This window comes from Nannospalax galili, unplaced genomic scaffold (genome assembly GCF_000622305.1).
Source record: "Nannospalax galili isolate Female #2095 unplaced genomic scaffold, S.galili_v1.0 scaffold39, whole genome shotgun sequence".
NCBI classification, from domain to species: domain Eukaryota; kingdom Metazoa; phylum Chordata; class Mammalia; order Rodentia; family Spalacidae; genus Nannospalax; species Nannospalax galili.
The window spans coordinates 4,413,126-4,424,768 of NW_008346683.1; the positions used below are offsets into that span (position 1 = coordinate 4,413,126).

The window sequence follows — 11,643 nt, forward strand, 5'->3', positions numbered from 1 at the left end:
ACTAATAATTTTTAATACAAGATTACTACCCCCAAAAGATCAAGCCAGCTAAACTCTTGAATATAACATTTAATAATTTTGCTAAAATGAAAGAAAGGATTAGTGTTACAGAATAAATATATAAAGCTTACAAATTACCTGAGTAAATTGTAACTCAACTGAGTGTTAATTTTGTTACATTCATTAGCTGCTTTTGTGACAAAATAGCTAATAGAAGTCACTTAAGGAAGAAGGCGTTTGTTTTGGTTCACCATCCAGTGGCTACGGTCATTGTGGTGAAAGGTATGGTGGAGTTCATCACCATGTGTGACTACTGCTTTTCACATCTTTGCATCAGGAAGCACAGACCTTGAGTCCGAACCTGAAGAGGGTGTAACCTTCAAGGGTGGCCCAGAGGCCATTGTCTGCCAGCTAGGCTCTAAGCCAAAAGGCTCCATAAACTTCCAACACAGTGCCACCAGCTAGGGACCAAGTGTTCCAACACAGGAGCCTATGGGAGATGTTTCACATTCAAAGCATAGTATTACTCATCCCAAAATGCTGTACAAACAAGTGAACATGTAGACCCATGCCAAAATAAAAGTCCAGTCACCTCTGATGTTCTCCCAACTTTTAATCATTTAAAAACCATAGCTTTATGCTGAGTTTTTTCATTTTACCATTATGAAGGTATATTTGCAAAAGTTGGATACAACATACTTCATTCCAGTTTCTTATTTTATTTATAATTTAAAACTTTCAAACAAATAGATGAGTCTCCATTTTGATTCTTGCCTTGGCTCTTACAAATTAGTGGTAAGCCTGCTTAGTCTTGCTATAATAGACTTGCTGAATTCTGCTCTGACACAATTTTTTTCTGAGACCCAGCTTTAAATACCTACCATGGCCATAAATTTTCTTTGTGAGAAATGCAAATGTACAAAAGGAAGAAAACCCGTAATTTTTATTTAATAAAAATATTTTGATGTAAAATTGTTTCTAGATTCCCCCAAGTATGGGTGTACTGTAATTTAACTGCCAGGTCCTACATGCATAGACATCTTTTATTTCTTCTTTTTATGAGTGTGCTATTTTAACTGACACCAAAATGAACATTTTAATAGGTGAAACTTTGGGCACATCTTGACTTAATCCCTTCAAGTTAAAATCTTAGAAACACTAATGAACTAATGGGTATCCAATTTTCAAATGATACTGGAATCTACTGTCAGCCCTTTTACATTCTGATTTTCTCCAACATAGTATTTGCCTTGCTATTCCTTTACTCAAAAACTTATATTGGGGGCTGGAGAGATGGCTCAGCAGTTAAGAGCCCTGACTGTTCTTACAGAGAACCCGGGTTTGGTTTCTAACACTCACATGGCAACTAACAACCACTTGTTAGTTGGTTCTGATGTTCCAGGGGATCTGATGTCCTCTTCTGGCCCCTGTGGGCACCAGCACACCTGTGCTGCAATTACATACATGCAGGCAAAATACCCGTGCACATAAAATAAAAATAAATATTTTTTAGAAAAGGAACTTACAGCGAGTGTTTTCCTATGGTTAAGCGGCTGTTTGTAGAATTCAGGAACCTTCATAAACCGTTCCCAACCCTTCTCTTAACACCCGTTTCCTGCCGAACACCACACGCATCCTATCCACCCTTGCACCTCTTCTCCTAGCCCCTCCTCTGGGCTCTTGTTTATGTTGTCCCTCTGGAGCCCTCACCTTAACTAAATCCTGCTTTGTTGCTTTTCTAGGAAGTCTGATCTCAGGGTGATCATTTCTTCACCAAGTTCCTAGTGCACTCACTGCTCCTTTGTTCTTTCTGGGTTAATTATGTTTCCCTGGCTAGACTGAGACACCTTGAGCAAATGCCAAGATTACTACACTGAACACTAATATTCTAGAAAGAGCAGTGAGTCTCCCAGTCTGCTAGCATGAGCTCAGTATGATTCAGCATATCGGATTACCATCATTTCCTCTTTTGAAGGGCTTGCTCCTAGCTAGGTTAGAGGAAGAAAGAAGACTAAGATCTGTATACCGTGTGTCTATTTTAGCTATTTGTTTCTTCTGTTCACTATAGCCTAGGCACTCTGCTAAACACTTGATGAGTACTATTTAAGCTTACAGTTACAGCAGCAGTAAAAGGCAGGTATTAGCACTATTCCCTTGTTACCAATGAGGAAACTGATGCTCTGAGAAACTCAGTGACTCATCTGTAACTCAGCAGTAGAGCCGGAATTCGAACCCAGGCAACATGGCTCTGCAAGCAATAATCACAACTGCTATGCTCCGCTAACCACACGAGTTATGAATGTTATCCCATTTGATGTCCACAATAATCCTAGGAGACAGGAAATAACTTTTTTAAAGCTACAGATGAAAAATTTGAGACTGTAAGACCTTAAGATGTTCATGTGGGGGTTATAAAACAGAAAGTAAGTAGTGGTATTGGAACCCAACCTAGATTATTTGATTCCAAATTTACTGTAGCCTTGACATATCAGCACTAAAGACAGAAGCTTTCTAGGATATTTTGTAGTATCCTTGAGTCTGAGACAGTAGCCTGGGCTCAAATTCCAGCTCTACTGCTGAGTTACAGATGAGTCACTGAGTTTCTCAGAACATCAGTTTCCTCATTGGTCTTCCTTCGGTGGATAAATAACTCGTTAAAGGACCATGCCCAAAGAATATGGATTAATGGACTGCAGTGCATTTTCTCAAGTCCATTGAGAAAGATTTCTAACCTAGCATCTTTGGACATCATTGGATTTATCTAAAGCACAGATAGAACTACAGAAGACTGGATCATGTACATCTACTCAGGATCTATGACTAGATCTATGTGGACTTAGTTCCATCTGTGTGGATCTTCAGAGGGTTCAATGTAGACAGCCCAGACTGGGCTCAGAAGATCAGAATCCCATGTTAGATTTCTCAGTGTCTGATGAATGTCAAAGTCATTGTGTGGTCTGCCAGAGAGACAAAAAGGGTCTCAGAACCAACCTACCACTTATGCCTCAAGCTTAGTCACTTGGTAACCAAGACCAATGGTAAGAGTGAGGAAGAGACCACTGAGATCCAAGGTTAAAACAGTCAGGACAGTCTCGAAAGAATGATCTGTTGTAGATCTACAGGACTAAGAGATGTTTGGGGGATTTGTTCTCCTAGAGTATTCCAAAGCAATATCAGAATATTCTAAAAGGAATAAAACCACAAGGATCAGAAACACTGCAGATTTATCAAAAGTACACGAAATAAGTGACACATAAATCAGTGTTCTGTTTGTTCCACAGTAGCATAAAACTGAAAAAAACTTCAGCAAAGTAGAAAATAAAAGGCATATGCATCATTTCATAGAGTCCTGCCCTGGCTAAGTTACCACCAGCCTCTGCTCTACTGGCCATTTGTGTGGAGGGAGAAGCTATGGCTATTTGCAGGCACTGACAGAGAACCAGATTCACTGAGCTTGAGGGTTTCTTTCAACCCCAACATTCTAGAATCCTACAAAGAAAGGAAAGATGTTCAAGGAAATGCTAAAATAAAGGGAAGGGGGTGAAGACATGCTTTGAAAAGGTTCTGAATGTCAACACCTGTTTAATGGCATCACCTGGCCACTGCTGTTTACCAAAAAGGAGAACCTGCCCCAGTAACAGCATGCTCCTTCTATTACGAACTGTGAAGGATATCCTTGAGTTTTCACCTCAACAACATGGGTTGTGAGAAGCAGCTGATAGCTATGTTATTTTAGCCTAGGTGAACCATAAGCCAGAAAGTGGCCTTTTGATGAAAATGGTGTCTGGATGATAACAGAAGTGAGTGTGTCGTTAAGACGTTCCACACAGTGCTATCTCTCAGACTTGTTCACATAGAGTTCTCTGTCTTTTTCTCCTGAGCAGCAAGCACCAGGTATGTTTCCATGTACTTTTATCATTGTACAACCTAATTCTGATTCTGTTTAGTTGTAGCTTTTGGAATGAGAGCCTTCTGCATGGCAGTAGACAGTAGGTGGTAGGTATGTGTTAGGTAGGAACCTCTTTTCTCAATGTCTTCATGTTTCCAAGTGGAGGGACCATCATTAGAGTAACACTTGTTTGTTCTCCTCAGAGAAACAACAATTTATCTGGTCAATAAATATAAGACAAAGAGGTAATTCTCTCTCTCTCTCTCTAATCTCTCTCTCTCTCTCTCTCTCTCTCTCTCTCTCTCTCTCTCTCTCTCTTTCCAGGTACTCATAAAGCATAATCAACTGCTCTAGACAGATCTGTTCCTATAGAAGATATCTGCATTTTGGGAATTAAGTTCAGTACTGGAAAGCCTTAAGATCTAAGTCACATTTAGTTTTATCAGTGTTTAAGCTACATTTTTATCTCCATCTGCTGGGCTCCTTGAGATTTCTCTCAGTTAATGAGGAACTCAGAAGGGAGCAAATGTCATTTATTAACTCTCTAAATCCCTACAGCAGAATCTCACTTGCAGGCCAGCCATCTTGGTCTGGTTTTCCCATCTCTCCAGCCTCTTCCCACACTGCTACCTTCCCTCCTTTTTATCCTCCAAGCACATCAGGGCACTTCTCATGTGATTTCATCATGTATGCCCTTGCTTGCATTATTCCTTCTGTTTAAATGCCCATCCCACCTCACCCCCATGTGTTAATGCTTATCCTTAGATCTGCCTTAATACCTCAGCTCAGGAAATGTCAGACCTGGGAAACCTTCCTTGACTGTCACCTTCTCACCGCCTCAGGCTCTGAAATGAACACACACTGTTTTCAAATATCCCTGTTAATATGAAATTGTGAGTTTACTTAGAGGGGACTGTGTTCTTCTCTGAATCCTTTTTCACAGAAGACAAGCCCATTGGTTTAAATTTGTGTTAAATCAATGGGTAAATTAGTGACTAATGGGTGATTCTCAGTCCTGAGGGCAGTCTGAATTGGGAAGGGCATTTGCACTAGAAGAGCAGATTAAAGATTCTAGTCAAGGAGATACAGCCAAGCTTTGAACCCATCGTGCAATGACAAAGTGACCAGAAATAGAAACCTACAGGGGGACTAAGAGACTGGGAAGTAGAAAGAACAGGCCAGGAAAAGCGATGCGGAACCCAGGCTACAAACAGCAGATGGAGCCTTATTGTAAGGTACGTGATCTAGGGAGATCCTAGGGTTTGAATGTGTATCCCCAAGTTCATGTGTTGGAGCTATAATTCCCAAAGTCATATAGTATTTGAAAGTGGGGGTCTTTGAGAGCTAATTAGGATTAGATGAGGTCATCTAGGGGCCTCTAGGGCAGTATTAGCTTTATAAGAGAGCGCACGCTTGCTCAGTCCCAGCAGGCAATGTTGTCCACCACCTGAGTCTGTAGCAAGAAGGTTCTCAGCGGATTTCCAGGAGATACTGGCATCATGCTCTTGGGATTTCCCAGACTCTGAGTCAAATAAATTTCTATTCTTTAAAACTTATTTGGTATCAGGCATTTTGTAATAGCGAGCAAAGTATAGACTCAGAAAAGAGGGGGTGGAAGTGTAGCAGAGACTTGGTTACATTGGAGCACAGGGGAAATTATAGGAATGAGCAGGAGATGTGGAACCTAGTCCCATCTTTGCCACTAAAAACTTGAGCAATCTTGGACAAGCTCTTTGTTTTCCTGGGAGAGTTTTCTCATATACAAACTTGAACAGCGTTTCTTAGATCATTTTCTAATCTCCTTGTAGTGTAAACATTTCATGATTCTTTAAGTACTATTCTATAATGTGCTGGGAGAGAATTCTTTAATAAAAGTACACATAACTTCTATAAATTTATTACATAAGTTTTACATATAAATGTATAATATAAAATGCTATGGTATTTTGTATCCATTTTAATATATTAACCCAGCCAAAGGTATTTCCTGTATTTTGACCTCAGTTCTTCTGAAATTAATGACATTAAACTAAATTATTTCTAAGGTTTCTTCCAGATACAAAATGTTTACTATACTGCTATTCTCTCTGTTCATTAAATGTCTACTCTGTTCTTAATGAAATTGTGATCTGATAAGATCACCTTTAAAGCAACTGAGAGAAAAAAAACTAAATGTTTAATTTAGTTTTAATGATATATTGTCATACACTCTAAGGAGGAATTAAAGATACCAAGAAAGATTTCCTAGAGGAAATGGGCCTGCAGAAGTGAACAGGACATAAATGAAAGAGAAAATAATGGATAGATGGGTGGATGAGTGGATGGATGGATGGATGCATGGTTGAATGGATAGATGGGGTAGGAGGTTCCTAATAAGAAGAATGAACCGGACTGGAGAGATAGTTCAGCAGTTAAGAACACTGGCTGCTCTAGCAGAGGACTTGGGTTTGAGTCCCAGAACCAACATGGCAGCTAACAACTGTCTGTAACTCCAGTTCTAGGGAATTCAACACCCTCTTCTGGCCTCCACAGGCACTGCACAACATAGGTGCACCTATTTAAATGCAGGCAACACACATAAAATAAAACTAATAAATAAAAAAATTAAAAAGAAATATTAAACAAGACAAGCAAAGATCTAACGATAATCATGAATGTATATTAGGAAACCTGCTCTGCTAGAGTATGAAAAGAAAGAAACAGAAGTTAATTGGTTGTGTATATACTTACAGTGGATGTGTTTCAGCGTGTCTGCCCTCCTAAAGTCCCTCTTTCTGGGAAGCATTCACACGCAAAGTTGAACAGCTGAGGCTACAACCATGTCTATAGCACATGACCAGTCCCACATCATGACCACAGACTACGTGGACCAGAGGTGAGCACTGAACCAAGCCTCAGCGAATCCAGTTCCTTTACCAAAAACTATGGCACAGGAACATGAAACAGGAGGACGTTCAATTGAAAGAGTGCAGTGTAGAAAGGTCTGGAAGGGGAAATGATGAGAGTTGCTGAGGAAATGATGGAAAAGTTGCTGAGGAAAGCCGAGATGAGTCTGTAAAGAGCAGATGGAACACCGTAAGACAGAGTCTGTGGCTCCCAACAGAGAACTCACCTGGATTCCCACAGCCAGTTCCTGCGCCCCCCACACCCCTACCCCTCTACCCCTCCACCCCCACCCCTGCATGGAATTTCCTGTCTCCTTCACTTCATGAGTTTAAGTGCCCTCTTCCTGTTCCTCACAATTAAGACAGCTTGCCCAGGATAGTCCACTCACAAGCATTTTTCTGTGGAATCTTCACAATGATTCAATGAAATAGATATTATTTCCACATTATTAACATGGATAGCAAGGCTTAGGGGTGGGGGCCGATGTGGCAGCCTATGTCAGCAGTCAGCTAGCTGGGCTTTACTCTTTGCCTCACACCTCCCTAAGAACCTTTGTCAGTGTTGGAATCATCAGATTATCCCATGACATTCTCCTGTTGTAACTTATACAAGATACTCTTTTTGAGACAGGGTCTCCCTGTAGCCCCAGCTGGCCTGGAACTCATTATGTAGCCCAGGCTGGCCTTGATCTCACAGATACCTACTTCTGCCTCCTGAGTGCTGGGATTAAGGGCATGCACCAAGCTAGGCTACACAAGTTACTTTTTATTCTAAGCCCTGCACTATGTTTATTTCTGAGCCAACTGACAACTTCTAGCTATTCTTAAGTTTGCTTGGGGAGGTGCAGGCCTAGAAATTTACTGAAAACGCACAAATTGACTTGTGAGTGAGGCATGAGGTGAGCAGAGCAGGAGAGAACAGAGAGTGAACTTGGCTCTGACAATATGACCAGGCAGAAGCCCAGGTTTTACTGGCAGAATCAGTTCCTGGCATCAAAGCAAAACCAGATGAGAGCAACGTCACTGATTTTCCTGGGGTCATTGCTGCCCCCACAATTCCCACTTGGAGGGAGGGACTTTTAAACTTGAACTATTCCTTCCAGAAGACTATGTAATAGCAGCACCTGAAGTATGTTCTGTGACCAAAATTCATCACCTTACTTGCAGGCAAGCTGGGAGGAATATGCTTAGGTATTCTGAAAGAGAAGTGGTCACCAGCACTTTGGATCCAAACAGTTTGGCTGTCAAAGATTAAGTGCTCCATTAGCAAATGATGTAACTGAGCAGTGGGAGACTGAGGGAGTCCAAGTCATAAAAACAGTGAGAGCATGGACTAAGCTATACCCCATGACTAATATTTAAGTCAAAGTGTATGTCACTTCTGTTCTGCCAAGACTTCTTTTTTGTTTGCATTGAATGGTCACAGTCTTAGAAACATTACAGAATAAAAGCCCAGGTATCTTCATCTTTGGTGATTAAATATCCATTAGCAAATCTAAGTCTTGTCCTGAGTCACTGCTGTAAAGCATGAGCAACACGTCATCTGGATTGCTGTGAGATATTTAAAAACAGCAGCTTCCTGAGTTTTCTGATTTCCCCATCATGGTTTGATACAAAGCACTGTAAATGAAGGTAGTTGTCGGGGATAAGGTAGCTGTTTTTATCTTTTAGGGGCAAAGTAGTTTTATTTTAATTTTATGGTCTTTCTGCTGTTTTATGGAATTTAACTGCAGTAGTTCTGTAGCTAAATGGTTCTTTAGAAAATGCTCTCTAGTCAAGTCTAACTTTATTTAGATACTGTAGATAGACAAGCTTGATCGTCTGAACCAAAATGGGCCTGACAGACGATACACTGTCTTTTGGTTTGTTTATTTTTTGTTTTCAGACAGGGTTTCCCTTTAGTCCCCGCTGGTCTGGAACTCGCTCTTTAGACCAAGATGGCCTCCATCTCACAAAGATCTGCCTGCCTCTGCCTTCCAAGTGCTGGGATTAAGGTGTGTGCCACCACACCCAGCTGGTTGGAACCAAAATGGGAACACTAAATAAACATCACAGCCTTCTCTAATAACATTGTGACTTTGCTGTCAAGTGTAGATTTTCCCCCCTTTAAAAAAAAAAAAAACTGTGACCATTGTGTATGGCTGTCTGGAAATGTCTGCAAATTGTATGTTTTATAAAAGATTTTTTGTTATTAAAAAAGAAAAGAAAATGTACAAGTTCAAAATTTGTTAGAAGTCTGGGGGTGGGGGAGCATGAGATGTGTCTCTGTTGGTAAAGTGCTTACCTAGCAAGCATGAGGCCCTGGGTTCAATCCCTAATAATGGATAAACCATGTGTGGTGGTGCACACCTGTAATCTTGACACTAGGGAAGCAGAGGCAGGAGAATTAGGAATTCAAGATCATCCTCATTACTAAATAAAATGTTCAAGGTCAACTTGGGGTACATAAGACCCTGACTCAAAAAACCAAATCAAACCAGACAAGTCAGACAGGTACTTTTAGCTCTTATTGAGTTAAATTCAAAGCAATCTTATCTTCAAAGAATAGCCAGAGTCTAATGAATAGAGGAAACGATAAAAGTAGTAGAATTTTCCCAAACTAAGGCAATTACTAATCCTTTCATTGAAGCTGGGCATATATACAATGTTCATGCCTGTGATCACGGCACTCAGGAGGTTAAGGTCAGAGTTTGAGGCTGTCTGAGATTATACATCAAGACCTTGTCTCAAAAACGAGCAAACCAGTGCTCCCCTCCCAAATTTCCCAATTTGGAGATAAGCTAAGAAATACACTGGCCATGAGCACTCATCAGGGAGCCATCACCATGCCTTGCTCTTACATTGCAAATACATCTTCTGCATGCGATTTACATTCCTGTCGTTCAATTCTTACAGTCCTTTCAAATTCCTTAAACTTCTGTGTCGTAATTGTGGAAATTCATTTCCCTGTGCCCATCTATCCAGAAACTTCCATTCTTCCTTTGGAATTCAGCTAAAGCTTTAGGATCCTTTAGGATTTGCTTTCTCTATTAACTGACGTTGACCCACGATGATTAGTAACACTTTCTATTACAGCCCCAGGAAACCAGATCTTAAATCTCCTCGCTGCATCTGGAATGTCTCTTTGCTGTTGAGCCACACGCTCTCCCTCCCATGACACTCTCTTCCCTTTCTAATTCCTTCCCTTCCTGCATCTCTCACCTAATGGAATTGCTGATCTGATGAACTCGAGATACCGCTTATGCTGTGTTTCATTAATGAGTGAGGCTACTGTGGCCAAGGCTGCTCTGTCCTTCTGTAAAATGTCAGGACTTTCCAAGCCTGCTCTGGCCACCTACAGCAGGTCTCGGATTTAAAAAGCCAGGTTATCTTTATCTTTCCCTTTTTTTCTGCACTGTTGGCAAAGTAAGAGAACGTGTGACCATGTGTGTGGCAGAGATGTGGCAGCCTTGCCCTGCTGGTCCAACCGTCCTCCCCTCTCTCTGTGCTTCCCTGTGCCTGCTCCGCCAAGCTAATGGGTCATACCGTATGAGTTATGTGATCTTTGGGGAAAGAAAGCTATAAGAGATCCTACTTGAGTTTTCCAGCCCAGTTGTAGACCAGTGATCTGGTCCTGTTTACCAGGAAAGCTCTAATTTGGATGAGTAGTGGTGGGGTGACTGAGTACCTATCCATTAATGCAGTGGAATGTGCTCTCCATTTGTCTGTTTCCTTGCTATACATACTAGACTCCGGAATTCTGGAGCTAATGTCTCATCCAACAGAGTTTAGCTCTTTTATATAATAAAATTTATTTAGTATTTGTATTTATGTATATGAGTGTATTTCCTGCACATATGTAAGTGTACCTGCAGAGGTCAGAAGACGTTATTGGATCCCTTGAAACTGGAGTTATGGACAGTCGTTAGCTGCCATGTGGGTGCTGGGAACCGAACCCAGGACCTCTGCAAAAACAGCTAGTGTTCTTAACCACTGAGTCATCTCTCCAGCCCCCAGAGTTTAGTTCTTAGCACCCTCTGCCATCTTTTTCAAGCCTGGCTGTGTGCTAGATCACCTTCCCCACAGGAAATGAAGATGATTCTATAATGAGTGGCTAAGTTTGTGAATCTTTGCAAAGGAGAGGTTAGCAAAGTCTCACCCTCTCCAAGGACAGTTCTGCTCATGAAAAAGCAGCTCCAGGAAGCAGTAGGTATAAGCAGAGTTCAGAATGACCTTGAGTTGTATCCCTTCTCTGTGTATCTGTCAAAGAAGAGGAGCCTCTGAGAGCTCGGCTTTCGATTCTCTGGGAGTCACAGCACCTTTGAAATGATCATGAAAGCCATAGACATTGCCCCAGAAAGTGAACCTTTGTCCACACTCACACATTGCATTCAGCTTCTGGGTGGCTTGGACCCCACGAGACCTTGTCCTAAAGGAGTATGGAGGTTCTCTGCGGCTTTCAGGTCCATCACCCTAAGCTCTTTAATCTGTTAAGAGAGGAGCTCTGGGCTTGCCAGACTTCATCTTTCTCAGTCTTGCTCATGACACACATGCCATGCCTTTAAGCAGCACAAGCAAGAAGTTCACACGGCGAGAAGCTTGCAACATTGGTAACATCCAGGGAACCCTAGAGTTACTCGTTACTCAGATTATTTATTGAGACAAACTCGGCACTAGGCTCTGGGATAAACCCATGAGCCAAACAAATCAGATCCCCACCTGTGTGCTTTCCATGTCCTGATGGGATTCAGAGCTCCCTTCCCCCTTGTGGGACAGGGCATGTATTCACTGAGTGGAATTTGCCCATTTTACTTAAAAAGCTTTCTTTGTCTCTGTTTTTATATTTCTAATGACTGTTAAGTACATAGCTCTCCCTCCCTCCCTCCCTCC

At 41.5% G+C, this 11,643-nt stretch overlaps 1 pseudogene; it reads left to right on the top strand.

Moving 5' to 3' along the window:
* The first annotated feature begins 5,079 nt into the window (after nt 1-5,079).
* On the top strand, nt 5,080-8,136 carry LOC115072034 (annotated as a pseudogene).
* The last annotated feature ends 3,507 nt before the right edge of the window (nt 8,137-11,643 follow it).